General features: G+C 43.9%; 1 protein-coding gene across 1 annotated transcript in view; it reads left to right on the forward strand.

The window, feature by feature from the left end:
* Positions 1–4,029: 4,029 nt before the first annotated feature.
* Positions 4,030–14,047, forward strand: part of THSD4 (thrombospondin type 1 domain containing 4) — a 334,799-nt gene continuing 324,781 nt past the window's right edge. Inside the window, exon 1 of the mRNA XM_049812992.1 lies at positions 4,030–4,167. The gene's annotated coding sequence lies outside the window, so the exon portion shown is untranslated. The remainder of the gene's footprint in view (positions 4,168–14,047) is intronic.

Raw genomic sequence — 14,047 nt, forward strand, 5'->3', positions numbered from 1 at the left:
TCTACTAAATATTCTAGCTTAAAGAGTAACAGATCTAGGGATGAAGAGAAAACTTGAAAAACTACAATGTCTTTCTTCCAGGCCAGCAAGCTAACTCATGTCTCCATTTTTAATTTTTTTTTTTTTTCTGTTTGTTTTTGGGGTTTGCAGTAGTGGTTCCCCCCTCCCCCCCCCCCCATCTTGAAATCTAATGCTTGTATAGAAGGCACTTTCCAAGGCTTAACTGTGCCATTGACCTGTGCTGGACGTGTTGCAAATTTGACATTGTCTTCTGTATACTAGGCAGCAGATTTCTAACTCTTTGCAATGTTGACGCCTGCGCTCACAAAGAGAAGGAAATGAAGCAGAAAGATCCCACTGCGACAATTAGTGGCTCACAGAGAAGTATTGAAACAAATAATAAGTGGCTGAAACAATTCAAGGGAGGGAAACTCTAGCTTCCTACTCTACCACAATCTGATCTTCCTTCTCAGATTCTCTCCTTCCTTATCCCAATGGGGATTTTCACACACTTTCATTCCCACTATTAGTGCGAGATGTTTCTTTGTGACTAGCGAGCAGCAGTTCAGTCCTGCAGGGCAGACCCCTGTTCTACCCTGTTATCTGTTTGGCAGTTTTACCATTTTATTCTGTAATCTAGTCTGAATTTTCAAAGTAGCACTAATGTCTTGTTCCCAAACTGCTGTAACCCAAAGCATTTTAATGAAGCTGACTGAAATAGAATTCCTATTCTTTCACTGGGACAGCTGGCCAAAGAACTGGCTCACGGGCAGGGAAGTCTTTCAGCTGTGGAAGTTAAAATACCCCGATACCCCTTGCATCTCAAACTTGAATCTTTGCAACTTGCTGGGTGAGTTGCGCTGGTGGCTATCCCTGCCCTCACACAAGGAGACAAGATGTGGCTGGATCACCGTGTGCTGAACAGATGATCAAGTAGGTTGATTCCTGTCCTCACCCAGATCTATCTTTCCTTGGTGAGTTGACACCTCCCGCAAATGCATTATTTTCTACTGCAACTTCTGCTAGCAAATTAAAACTTCAAACAAGCACTTCCTTTGTGGTTTACCGCAGGAAAAATTACATTTAAAATCCTTATAAATGCTGTTTTCTGTCAAGCATTTATGTTTTGCTCTCTATTTAAAAGAATGATACCATTTCACAATCCCCTTCATGAGCATCTCTTGGATAAGAACAGCCAGTAGCCTGACTATATTGTTTTTTTCCTTAGATAGTCACGTTTGTTATGTGGGACCATGAAAGACTTCAGATAACATTGCAATATAATGAGAAGGGGAGACTCATAGCTCTGCAGTTGTTCAGAACAAATTGAGTGTCAGCCGCTCTGATGCACAGATAAGGTGTGGGAAGGACTGCTCCTCTCCCCCTCAGCAGCACGACAACAACTTCCTCTTGCACCGGCTGGGAAAATATGACGCATGCTGTTCCGAACAGTGCATGGGCAAGGGAAGGAGGAGATGGAGGGATGAGAGATAGGACTCTGCGTTAGCCCTTGGGAGGGAGCAATCATTCCAAAAGTCAAACAGAAAACAAGAGGGATATTAGGGAAATTAGAGTAAAGGCAGCAAAAGAGACAGGAGGGGAAAACAGAGACAAGTGTATGTTCCTTGGCTTTCCAAAAGGCCTCGTTGTGGTCTCTGCTTTAATGTACCACGGCTCTGACTCTTCTGATGCTATTAGTGTCCAGCCGAACTGGCCTTTGGGACCTCCAGCGTGGAGGCTAATGCTGTTCAGTTTCCCTTAATGTAGAAGCAACTCTTCATCCCCCTGAGGGCTGGCAGAGTTCAGCAGCTAATTTTCAGACTGGTACAGGTTAAGTAATCTTTCCCCTAGTATCAGGAGTTAGGAACTGTCTCAAGCAGATCAATCCCACCCTGTTGGCTAAGTACATTAATTACTTTATTAATACCTAAGTCCTTAGGTCTTTGCTTTTGAAAAGAAACTCTTGTGTCTGGTCTATCTGGCCGCAGTTGTCTCTCCCCCAGAAGCAAACGGTAGTTGTATATTTGGCGGAGTAGATGAAGTAGAACATCTACTTTGTAGTAGAGATTAGAACTAAAACACTGTAATCTGCTGGAGCTATTCTTGCCCGCATTCTACCTGGCTTAGAAATTAGTTACTTATTTATGTACTTCATTAGATCGTGGCCAGAGTAGAGCAGCTTTTGCTTCCTGCTAGATTGTCTACCACTGCCAAACAGGATTCAGTCTAGCTTCTGAAGCACAGAGACAGGTTTACCTGATACCAAACCACAGCATCACTCAGGACGGACTGGAGGAATTATCTCTAGATTAAATCTGTGGTTTCCAAACCCATTTACTTACTGCAAGCGAGACCTCGATCTATTGGAGGTAGCATAGCTACCCTTCTCTTAGCGTTATAATGCAGCCTTTCTTTGCCTGTGAGAAATGTTTAACATACAGCTGTATACAGCTGTCTTTTTAGAACCAAGATCTGCCATGGAGCCCACAAGACATCTGAAACCGCTGGGGAGTGCTATGCTGCGGCAATTGCCTGGTGAACGTACAGGAAAAAGTAAGTTTTCTGCAGTAGATCTTTTGCTTAGAGCCTCTTGCTATACATGAGCTTGGGAATGGAGTAGGTTTTTTTGGTGCAATGAATAGCACAGTCAACACATCATCTTTTACTGGTTCAGCTGGGTTCAAGTGTAAGTGAGCCCAAAATGTTGCCAAGAAAAAACAACCTGTTTTGCTGTGCTTGAAAGCAAATGGGTTCACCTGGTTGGGTCAGTTCCAGCACAAGAATAATAGTCTGGGTTTTTTTCTGAAGCATAAAACTAAATGTTGCAATGAACCGTTGCCAGTGACTATCTGGTTCTAAGGTTTAGAGCTCATGCTGGACACTTTATTGCACTGTTGAATAAAAATGCCCTTAGGGATCTGAGGTCCAGTACGCTTAAATGTAAAGCAGGAACAGAGAGCCAAACCCAATTTTTCCTCAGCTGCCGGCTCAAAAGTTATCAAGAAAAGATCCTCCTCATCTATGCTCCTCTGTGGTTTGCTTTTCCTAGTGCCAGCGTATCGCTCTTGCTGGCTTGGTTTCAAGTCTCAGACTTTTGGGCAAACGCTGGCAAGGATCACGCATTATCTTCTAGCCGTGAGCAATTTCGCTAGAAGCAGATGGTCTTTCATCCAGCCAGGGGGTAGGAAGGCGGCACTCGTCTCTTCCCCCCGTTTTCTCGTGGCGTCGGCGGGCAGCGGCCCTCGTCGCCAACACCGTGAGCCTGTAGGGACGGAAGAAAACACGGGCTGTTAACATACTTCACGACATAAACAATGCAGAACGGCTCTGCCAGCGGAGGAGACGCTCCCCTCCCGTCCGCTGGCAGCCCCGGGGCCTGTTGCGGCCCACCCCTCGCTCGGCACCTGCCCCGGCCTCTCAGCGTTCCTCGGCGATGTACCACCCTCCCAAACGCCGGTGTTACCGGGGCGCGGGGGAGGGAGCGCAGGTGCTACCGCGCCGAACGGCGCGGTAGCACCTGCGCTCCCTCCCCCGCGCCCCGGAGGGAGGCGTCGGGTCCCCCAGGCGCCGTCGTAGCCCCCGCCATACGCCGCCTTCCCCCCCGCACGTCCGCGCACCGGCGCTGCTTGGAAGGTGCGGTTCCCCTTTGCCTCCCCCGGGCTCCTTTCAGGCGGGTCTCCGCCTCATTCGGCGGCTTCCCCGGGGCCGAGCGTCGTAGCGCCGGCCCGCCTGAGGGAGAGGGAGAGGGAGGGGAGGACGGGCGGGTCGGGGCGGCTGACGCCGCCTCGCCCGGGCGCGTCTCGGCGGGGCGGCGCGGCCCCCAGGTGGCAGCAGGCGGCGGGCGGCGCGCCGCCGTTCCCGTTGCGCGGGAGGCAGGCGGGGAGCGAGGGGGAGAGGCTGTCCCTCAGCCCCGGAGCCGCCGGGAACCTGCCTCGGGTCTCTGCGGGGCGCCCTTGCGGCCGCGTCTCCGGCGTTCCCGGCGGAGGGGCCGCCGCCTCCCATGCGCCGGAGGTCCGCGCGGGTGTCAGCCCTCTCGCCCCCCGCCGCCCGGAGAGCGCCTCGTCGCGGGGCGACCGGACGGGACGTGCGCCGCGAGGGACGCCGGCGCGGAGCGGTGAGGAGGAGGCAAGGCCCGGCAGCGCCCTGAGGAGGGGAGCCCCGCGCCAGGTGGGCGGCGAGCGGGTCGGGCGGGCTCTCGGCGCTTTGCCGGGGGCGGCGGGGAGCGGGCGTCCGGCCGGCGGTGCCGGCTGCGGCTGGGGTGCGCGGGCAGTGCCGCGGGGCGGCCGCGGCTCGGGGGTGGCCGGAGCTGCGAGGCCGCGCTGAGGGCTGCTCTTGGTCCGGATCCGGGTCCGGGTTCGAAGCCGCGGCCCGGGGAGCTTTCGCTCTCGCCGGGCCGCGAGAGAGCTTTCTGGGCCGCTCCGCGAGATTCCTGCGCCTCGTGTTTTCGCCCGGTTTTGGCTGTGTAAGTAGCCATTTCAAAGCCGCTTTGCTTGCAGGCTCGGTTTCGCGGGGCTGCATCCAGAGGGTGTGCGAGGAGGAGCCGCTCCGCGTTGCCGCGGTGTCCCACCAGAAGCAGTAACCGCACGTAGCCTGAGCTGGATCCAGCAGTGTGTACGAGAGAGTAAAAGACGCGAATAACTTTCCTCGCGAAGAATGCGTGTCGCAATTGTTCTTGTTTCGGGCCAGATCTTTTGGTCTGTCTAAGCACAGAGTGCAACGCATGAACTGTGTTTGGCGTTCGGGATTTCTCTTCACGCTCTCCCTCCTCCTGGCTTTGTTACGCTCCCTCCTGCGCTTAAATTCTAGCAACACTCGAGCTGTTCGTGTTCCCTTCTCGGGCTACAGGGGTGTACGCTGTAGCAGGGGGGAATCTCGGAATGCCACCTCTTCTCCACCTGTAGCTTCACGTTTTCTCAACCGTCAGCGTGTCCACGCTGCTGCGCTGAATAGCCCTTGACACTTGCCATTAATTCGTCCAAACGTTTGTTTTTTTTTTTTTTTGTGCTAGAAGCACGAACAGTTCAGAAAACCTGTCAGCAGTGAGTTCCACAGGTATTATTAACCTGTTGTGTTGAAAAACTACTTCCTCTTGCTGCTTTTAAATCTATTGCCTGATGCTCTTTTATGCTTGTTCCCTACTTGCTATCTTTGCGCTATTTCAGGACCGCGTTCTTCTGTTGTCTACCTCAGCTGTCCCTTATTTCAAGGTAAAGAATTCTTAGCTTTTTAGTCACTTCTTGTATGGGAGTTCTTCCGCATCTCTTGCTATTGTCATCACCCTTTTCTGTGTTTTTTTCATTCTTTTATGTGTTTTTAATCAAGGGATCGGCAAAACTAAGAGTTACGTTCAAGATGTACTAATCTACTGGTTGATGTGATTTCCACCCATTCGGTATCATCAGGGATTTAAAATGAAACCTGATACAGCTGTAATTCTTGGTGCTTTCTTTTCCATCACCTCTCTCCCGTGGAATCTAGTGGGACAATGGAGTTAAATAGACTAGGAGGGACTGCCTTTCAAGGAGGAAAGTGCCGTAAAATGGGAATTTTTACTGAAGTTAGAAATAAAAGGTCAGCTGGTTTGGGTTAGCGTATAGAGAGAGGCCTTCAAAGTGAGCGTAGGTAGGAAACATGGATTATTTGTCACAGTTGTGCCCTGAACATAGCTTGTCAGGTTTTATTTAGGAGCAGGGCTAATCCCAGGTTTTGCTGATGATGACTCTAATCTGAAACAGCTCCGCTGGAATTGAAGGAGCAACTTCTGATTCCGGACTCTGACTCTCAGAAGGACTTGGAGGTGTTGCACGGTGCAAGATTTCTTGCACCATGTGCAAAGAATGTGTGTCGTTTCACGCTTTATACAACAGGTTCATTCAGAGCTCCAGCAGATTTAGTTGCAGAAAATTAATTAGGTTGCTGATAGGCAATGATGAGTTCTGTGATCGCAGTATAAACCCTTTGCTTTTGCTGTAGAACAAACTGAGTAACTGTTGTGCTAGGCACACGTGCATTAAACGAAGCCTGAAAGCAAACCCAAAATGAACAGAATAATATTGAAGACTTAGATTGGCCTGTGTGATTCCGTACAGACAGTGACAGCAGAAAAGTTAGTTTTCCACATAGTAGTCTCAGTTCTCAGTGATGTGACATCAGATGTGCGATGTCCATTCACAGCGCCAGTTGTACTGAAAATGGAGGTGAAGAAGTGCTGGTTGGACACTTAGTAGTGATACTTTGTTCAGATTTTTTTACTTTAAAACTCGGGTTTATCATCTACAGTGAACTGCAGTCACTGTAGAGACTTCTATGGGCTTTGAGTTGTTCTGTTAGAGAAAGTTAAGGTTTGATGGATAAGCACTTAAAAAACCAGGAAACTCCAAAGTCAACCATGCATAAGCAATTTTTACTGTGTTCCCTGTAGTGTTGTCTTATCATAACAGGCTTCAGTTTTAGAAGGTTGTTATTTTTTTGCAAGTAGGAAAAAAAGAGCAGAAAACTTCCTGTATCAGACCAACGTCTCAAATAGTTTGGACCTAGATAGTATCACTTCTACCGCTGTAGACAGGCAAAGCATTTGGTAGCTTTTAATTGTGAAATGGTTCCAGTGGTCATAGTGCTGCTAGCTGGAGAATGTATTCTATGAAAAGTCTTGTTCCCTTAAGTAGGCACATATACAGTTCCGTTATTAGTTCTTTTGTTTTCAGAAAACAGCTTAACCTGATATAAATGCAGTTTGGAGGGTGGATCGGGTAATTGTAAAGCTAATTCAGTTATGAATATGTGTGGTTTAAATATGTGATCAACACACATGATTGCATTGTTAATCTATAGTAGGTTAAGAGCGAGCAGATTATTGTGTGTTTTGCGTTTAAATAACTTCTCTTGCATTCAGGATAGTATGTGATGCTAGATTCTGTTTACATATGTTAGACTTTTAGGGAGAATGCATGGTCTAGTATTTCACTTAGAAGATAAATTAGGGAGATGTTAAGCAGATAAAAATAAAAAAGACTGATTAACAGAGTGATCTGATGGGCACTGAATTTGGCCTCCTATCTTACCCTGTATAAAGGGAGCATAGCTGAAACAGTGTGCTTCAGCATTGCCTGATTTTATTTTTTTTTTTTTATTGTTTTAGTTTTTGTGTTAGTTGACAATAACAGATACAAATTCTGTAATGTAAAACAACTTGGTTATCTCCTCCTGGAATGTTCTGTCCCACCCATTTTTTCTCCTGGGGACTTGTGAGTGTCATATCACACATGAAATTCATGTAGCTTCTCCCTGCAGGGTTATGGCATTCCCAGGGATGGGTCAGTGTTAGTAAGTTTGGTTGCTGTTAAACAGTCAGCACTTGTCAACACCATCTACAGACATCCATTACATGTTTTTTTAAATGGTAGTACCAAGTGTTAAATGTGAGGCTACTTGGCAGGAACTGTCCTTGCACTAGAAATATTCCAATGCTGATAAGATCTCAATATGATCCTTGTGAGAGAAAGTAGCCTTATCTGTTGGTTAGGTGATACACCTGTGAGTTGCTGGAATGTGGCTTCTGTTTTCAACATTACCATTGACCTGCTGTGTGCTGCTGATCAACTCTTATTGGCATCTTGCTCCATTTCCTTTATCTCTTAACAAGGTATGGTAATTACAGGATATTGGCCAACTGTTGAATTTCCTGAAGATAATTTGCATGCAAAGTGCTTTATGTTTAAAAAAAATAAAGCACTGGAATAAAAATACCTATTGCATGGGAACAAAGACAAATTACGTAGTACGTGCCTCATAGGTTTATTACTGTGTTTCTTCAAATCACAGCTTAAGGACTCGCTTGTTGGCTATTTCACATCAGTCCTGTGCTGCTGCTACTTGGCATCCCACTTAAGTATTTATTTTGGTCCTGGTTTTGGAATTTCCCTTCACAGGAAGATTCCAAACTCCTTATATGGAGAAAATTTATTTTAAAAAATGACTTTTTTTCCATCAGTTCTGTAGATTTTCTCAGTAAGTGCAAGAGCCACTATCTCTTTTCTTTAAAGCTCTGATCTAAGGCCCAATAAAGTCAAGGAAAAAGTTATCAGTAACTTCAGTGGCTTTCAGATCGAGGCATTCTCGTGTGCTGTGCTCTTGTCGTTAGAAAGAATGACCACTGGTTTCAGCCATGAAATCTTAGTGGCATTTAAAACCATCATTTCAGTATTTCTTTAAGGCCTGTCTGTTGATGTGCTTGCATTCACATGTAAGAAACTACTTCTGTGTATCTCCTGGCTTTACAAGCACACAGTGCTGTTTATTTCTCCAATGAGACTCGTGCTGTGTCTGAACTGTGGTAAAAGCTCATTCTCTGCTGGTAGAATGTCTTGACAGAATATATGAATGCAACTGTTCTCAGGCATTGGCTCATATTCCTCGTTTACGTTAATCGGTTGGTGTTAAACATGAAAATTTTCAAGTGTTGATATGACTGGAGTCTTGGAGTTCGGCCCTGCTGAAGCCCTAAAGTGCGGAGCTCTCCTTCCCTCAGACATTTTTCCATATCATCACTTCAGCACAACTGTCTGTGAAACACAAATCAAAATGAAATTCTGTTTCACTAGGAGCAGGGAATGCCCCACAACATAAGAACTGGGAATTTAGATGAATGAAGAATCAAACTGGCAAGTTATAATGTATTTATAAAAGGAGCAGGGAGGGAGGCTTTATCAGCACAGGTATATTTAACGTCTTCATCTGATTTGTGGAAAGAAATGGCTAAGCTTCAGAGATCTGGAAATAAATTTTGCTGATCAGCTAGTGACGTTTAGCAGAGTCACAGAAGCTACGTTTGTGGTCCAATGGCAGTTCGTTAGTGTGCAGTACTACCTCATAGAGCGTTTAGGAATCAGGAGGTAGGTCTGCCCCAGAATCAGTAGACTGGCCTACAGATCCTGAAATGCTAAAATGAATGTATCTGACCATGTTTTTGGAGCCCTTATTGTTTGCAGTCTTGTCTTTGACTGTACAGGCGCTGGTAACTTTTTCTTTTAACAGGAGTTATGCTTCTTGTATAGTCAGTTCCTAGAACTTGGGGCCTTTGGGAGACTCTCTACGTACCAAAAAAAATTAAATGTTTAAATTACAGGATTTGGTGGATAAAATTCAACCCTTTGCAGAGGACCCACTTGTTCATAACTGTGATCCTGTATTCCCCTTCCTTTAAGACTGCTATAAACTCACAAGTTATACATAGCTAGATGTAATTTAAATGTAGAGAGAAACGAAGTTCTTCAGAAAGCTACCTTTTTTTTCCGCATTTTTGTTGATTTCACTTTGCTTACTCTAATTGTGCTTTTTTCCTAAACCCAAACTCTGTAAAACATTGCAATAAATAAGAGAAGAATACTCCCTTTTTTGTTAAATTCAAGGGATAACTGTTGTGACCACAGAAGTTTCAACTTCTGAACTTAATCTGTGTCTGAGGGTTGTACTGACCTCTTCTTGTATAGGAATGAAGTTTAGCAGAGAAACCTGGTAGTGAGCAGAATCCTTCCAAATTTGTCTCTGTCACTGTAGAAGCAGGGCTGGTGCGACACCTTGGACCTTGCTTGCCCAAGAGGTGGGGCAAGGTCTGTCTTTTGTGACTGCATGGCCTAGTGAGATAAAAGAACAGGAGGAGAAGGCTGCCCAAAGTTAAACGTTTATTGTGTGCCTAGGGATGCTGTCCATAACATTGCATAGAAGTAGCGTGGTTTCCTGCTTGTCGCTTTCTACGTGAGTCATGATACCTAAGTTGGAATGTGTTTTCGCTGTTCTTGTTTTGGGAAAAGGATGGGTAAAGCAGCCCTTTTTAAAAGCTCTTCTTCATGAAAGCTGCTTCTTGGTGAAAAACATTTGTTGTGCCTGGTCTTGCTGGATCAGCACTTGGATATGTGTGAGCATGGAATACTACTCCCCCAGGAGAAAAACATCATTTAGATACTTGAATACCCTATGACTAAAATCTGTAATCCTGAATCAAGCGGATTCCCCTGATACTCTATTTGGATTAGCGGGAGAGAAGCGCATGGAAAGACAAACCTATCTCTAAATGGCAAATTCAGCCAAACTGTTGGCAATAACGCGAGAGTAAATGTTGACTTGGAAAGTTTTCAGATGTCCTGGATTTTTTTCCATGGTAAAGGTGCTTGCTGTAGTCGTGGCTTGGTAACACCAGACTGCTATTAGTTGGTTGTATATTATATTTGTATTTTTGTTTGGTTATTTTTATTTAAAACATGTAGTTTCTACGAAAGTAAAAAGAAGAAATTATTTTGCTTATCAGATTGGCAAAGAGAAGCAAGAGCCTGTCCAATCCCACCCTGCATAATTGCAATAAAATGACATCCCATGACACAAGCTGCCCAAAAGGGTGATAAATTACATGGAATGGATGCAATTACTTAATCTGGCAGCAATGAAAGCTCTGTCTCACGTTCCTGTAGTTCCATGGAGCTACATTCACTGGGAAGTAGTGTGGAACAGCGGGCAAACCTCCTTGCAGATCTTCTGGGTCTGTATGTAGAATTCAAGCACTTAACTAGAACAGCATAAGAATAAGGATTTAAAAGAATAGAGTGTGTTAACCATTAACTGTTAGTATTGTTCAGCTTTGATGTCCCAGGAAATAGTGTTCATGTGTCTAAACATGGGGGGTTAAGGCAGAGTGTCAGTTCTGATTTTTTTTCTGTAGTGCTAAGCAGCCATTAAAAATGTAATTTCCTATATTCCTTTACTTCTTCAAACATTGTTTGTACTTGTTAATACATATTGCACATCAAAAAGACTGTCTCTTCCCCCCTCCCCCCCCCCCCCCAGTTCAGGGGTTTGCTCCCAGTTTTTTGCTGGCCAAATTCATCACACCAGGGCTGAATGCAGAGTGATAGTTTGTAAGCATGTTTAAAATTTAAATAATTAGTAATTATTTTAAACAAGAAGAAAATCCCTATGCAGTTTTGAATTATGAGGGCATGAAGGGACTAAAATGTCTTTGCTACATTCATACTGTTAGAATTGGACAGAAACTGATGCGACTTCTTTTGAACCATGCTGTTTGTGATTAAGTTGTGATTGTTTCTACTGCTTTGAAATGGAAGAGGGGGAGAAACCATTTCTAAATGTACCTTGCTGGCAATTGAGTTTGTTTCTGCTTTTTGTTTTGCTGTTTTCCTAAAGTTATGTTAAAAGGGCTTTTCAAAACTTTGGGCTTTTCAAAATTCCTGTTTACTCAGGCCATACAGATTTTATGGTTAACTAGGAAACAGTGTCAAGCAGTGCCCAAAGAGTGATTACATTTAAGTTGCATTCCTTTCAGCAAGTCTTCACCTATCTCCAACAGTGAGTACTTAAGTAGAAGATTGCAAGTCACTGTATAAAACCCTAATTTTCTGACCTTAAGCAGTATGCACAACAGCAGTAGACTCCGATTTAAAAAACAAACAAACAAACCAAAAAACAAGCATACAGAACTTGGTCACTTGTTTTTTTTAAAGATCACCACTGGTCTTGCATGCTCTCTGCCTGTGGCATAGGGACTATTTAAAGCAGCAACTGAAGTCCACAGTGTTGGAGGAGCTACTCAGTTTTCTTTGTCAGCACTTTGTAATTGGCTGTTATTGTTGTCTTGCAAATTAAAGAAGTCTCTCATTCACATTTTTAAATCCCCATTTTTCAGTCAGTAGACGCAGGGATATTTTGCCTGAAGCATTAAGTGATATCAGGTGAAGGTCAGTGCACTGTAATAACCTGCCCTCAAGCACAAATACATTCAGGCTCTACTGCCAAGAGATGACCTTTGATTTCTTTTAACCTGATGCAGTAAGGGCCCTATTCAGAATTCTTTGCCCTTGCTTTACTTAGGCAAAATCCCAGCCACTTTGAATAAGTTTACTTGAGCAAGAATGGTTACAAAAGTTCCCTAAACATGCTATGATGATGGCAGAGGTTTCAGCATTGTAGATGAGTTCAGTGAACTGAATTAGGTTTGGCATTTATTGTGGTCAGAAAAGAGAAGTGAAAGGTGAGAGTAGATTTTGTTGTGACTTGCACGGCTGCCAACTCTTGAAACTACTTCTAAGTTACATCTGACCAACAGAAATAGGGAGCAAAGATGCTTATGTGTTATAACATTTGTTATATATAGGCAGAAAATAATACTTTAATGTGAAGTCACCACTGATTTTAGATACAGCCAGAAGGCTGTATATGCTGTCAGTGGGTAGGTAGACTTGTATTGTGGTAGTCACGCTTTCCGGCTCTTGTTATCTTCCTAATCCAGGTATGTTGTTGAGCTGTGAGATGCAGGGTCCCTCAAAACTAAATGTAATAATTTTGCCCAAACTGCTGTGTTGCAAGATGGGATTGCGAATAAGCTAATTTATCCTCAATAAAGTAGTGTATGGTGAAGTGGGAAGGCAGGATACAGTCACCTTTTTACTATGCTGTGACTAACTGTAGTGCTGTTTTCCACTGCTTTGTTACAAAGGGGATTTCCATTAACCTGCCTTTCTTTGCAAGCCCATGGAGGAGTTGTAGAGAAGTATGGTATTTCTTACTGTTCTTGCTCTTCAACCCTTCTGGTTTTTGCAGATATGAGAGTGGGTAATCGTATGCATCAGCTTCAGTGAGTCGACTTTGCGAGTAGCAAAATTAATTCGGTTCTTTCAAAGTCAGATTATACAGTCAAGTCTTAGGCCTACTGTTGGGCAAACCTCCCTTGAAAGCAGCAGCAGATTTGCTTACAGGCTGAGAAAAACTCAAGCCTAGAACCTGAGCTGGAAAGGGTCACCAGAAGTCAAAAGAGAATACAGTCTTCCTCTCTCGTTAGTTTAGTTTTTGCATAACGCTATTAGCAAGGGTGACAAAGGGTTGTTGGTGATTCCGTGGGGTTAGTATCTTTTATCTGTCAACCATAAATTCATTCTTCACAGGCCCCTGGACAGCATCTGCCAAACTATATATTTCCTAATAGGGATATTTTAATCTGCAGCAAGTGAAATGTTTCAACTTTGCTGGTCAGTGACTGATAGCCTGAGATTCCTTGAATGTATTATTATCTTTGTATTTTCGTGTCAAGGACTGATATCTCCTGTAGGAGTGTAACAGTTTATGCAGTTTACATTAAATAGACTGAAATACTAACTGTCATCTAGACCACCAGTGCACATGAGGCATAGCAGCAAGACAAGATTTGTAGGGTGTCTAAAATCCCTTTCAAACTGACAGGATAAGAATAAATAACTTCAACTCCCCACTCTTAAAGGATCTTGCAGTTCAGTTTTATAATGCAGGAGGCTGAAGGGTTCACCACATGGAGGTATGATTGATACAAGCATTAGGATATTTCTGGAAGTCTGAACTGAACCTGAACTGAATAAGGACTTCAGGAAAATTATATTGAGCGGCTTCGGTCTCAAATGGTAGAATTGAGAACATAAATTGTGTCTGGGTTTCTGAACATATGAATTTTATATTTCTTCTTCTGTCACTAATCATAGTGAATCTTCATTTCTCTTTCTTAAAAAGACACAATGATACTGTTTGACATCCTTACTAATTAAAGCTTGGTAACTTAGCATTTTCCTTTTTTTTTTTTATCTCCATTAACATCTTCTTCCCATAAAGAAGAGATGCACCTCTGCAAATGTACTCCTTTAAACGGTAAAGGCTTAGCAGCACAATTGGCATCTGATGCTACTATCTTGGTTGCCTATCCAGTTTTGAAACAGTGAACTTTTTATAAGATTCAGTGTACATCCAGCCCAGAGCATAAGGATATTCAATGTCTATGTTGTTGTGCTGGTCTCATCTAAATTCTGTTGTGGATGAAGGCTAAATAGAACTCTATGAAGCAGTTCTTCAGTGTGTTCTCTGAGTTATACCTGTATTTATTTGCATGCAGAATTTAATATTTGCAAAATATTTACACGACGACTTACTGTCATTCTTGCAGTTGGCTGTCAGAGATCCCTTGATAGTTTATTGTTTCATGTTAGGTTTAAATTCCCTGATATTCTGTTTCAAAATTATT

This window comes from Accipiter gentilis, chromosome 10, assembly GCF_929443795.1.
Source record: "Accipiter gentilis chromosome 10, bAccGen1.1, whole genome shotgun sequence".
NCBI classification, from domain to species: domain Eukaryota; kingdom Metazoa; phylum Chordata; class Aves; order Accipitriformes; family Accipitridae; genus Astur; species Astur gentilis.